The sequence below is a fragment of the Etheostoma spectabile genome, chromosome 11 (assembly GCF_008692095.1).
Source record: "Etheostoma spectabile isolate EspeVRDwgs_2016 chromosome 11, UIUC_Espe_1.0, whole genome shotgun sequence".
Classification (NCBI taxonomy): domain Eukaryota; kingdom Metazoa; phylum Chordata; class Actinopteri; order Perciformes; family Percidae; genus Etheostoma; species Etheostoma spectabile.
In genome coordinates, this window is record NC_045743.1 from 20,505,373 (window position 1) to 20,506,542 (window position 1,170).

Below are 1,170 nucleotides of genomic sequence, written 5' to 3' on the forward strand. Positions count from 1 at the left end.
CTGCTAAGCTACCTGACTACAGGAGACATTACCTCAGACTGCTAAGCTAACTAACAACAGGAGACATCAGCTCAAACCGCTAAGCTACCTGACTACAGGAGACATCAGCTCATACCGCTAAGCTACCTGACTACAGGAGACATCAGCTCAGATTTTCAGAGTATGTATAGTTTGTGCGGTTCAAGTATGGATCCCGTTCTCACCACAAACAAACCGCTCCAGAGTTTGATTGACAGCGTACCGAGACCACCTATTCAAGCAGGTCTCGGCACGCTTGTTTGGTCCGTTTTTGGTGCACACCAGAGTTTGATTGCCGCTTTGTCACCTGCCAAAACAAAAGGCACCACCGGGGCAAACAAACTCTAGTTTGATTCAACTTGGTGACTTGGACTCAAATTAACTTGAGTCACCATTTTAATGACTTGCAAAAAAATAAATGGCTTGAGACTCGACTTGCACTTGTAAGTTATTGACTTGAGACTTGACTTTAGGCATGATGGCTTGTGTCTGTGTTATTCATAAGTTTGAATGTTAGCTGTTAAAGCCTTGAGACTTGGACCAATGACGTGACACTCACTTGAGCAAAAATGACTTGGTCACAACACTGTTAGTGACGGTTGTGCCCATATTATGTTAAGTTATTTTGTGTCTCTGGTGCTTCCACACACATACAAACTTTGAAAAAAAAACATCTATGCTGTTTTGAGTGAGATCCGGTTTCTGAATGTCCTCTGTCTTTAGTCTACAGGTGAACTATTCAACATCTACACGGCTTTCTAACTCACTAGAGAAGTGAGATGTCTCACTCTGGAGCTAAAACAGAGACCCAAACACACAGGCTGAAACAGGATCTGCAGCAATGTGCAGTACAACAACAATATGGTGTTTTTTGAAAATGAAGCCATGGAAACCTATTCTGGTACAACCTCAAAATACAATTTTGAACCTGAAAATGAGCAGAATATGGGCGCTTTAATATTCAACCAGCTAAGCTGCTTGACTCTGATTGGCTAACAGCTAGCCAATGAGAGCTTGGCTATCAGCATCCTTTACCCAGATCATGAATAGTAATGAGCTCAGGTAACATGACGTCAGACTGACCAGCTGTTGTGATTGGTTTGTTATTTCCTCTTATTTCTTTTCAGTAGCTAGAGCTGACAGAGGAGGTAG

General features: G+C 42.4%; 1 protein-coding gene across 40 annotated transcripts in view; it reads left to right on the forward strand.

The window, feature by feature from the left end:
* Window positions 1-1,170, forward strand: part of clasp1a (cytoplasmic linker associated protein 1a) — an 85,531-nt gene that overhangs the window by 67,105 nt on the left and 17,256 nt on the right. The window lies entirely within an intron of this gene.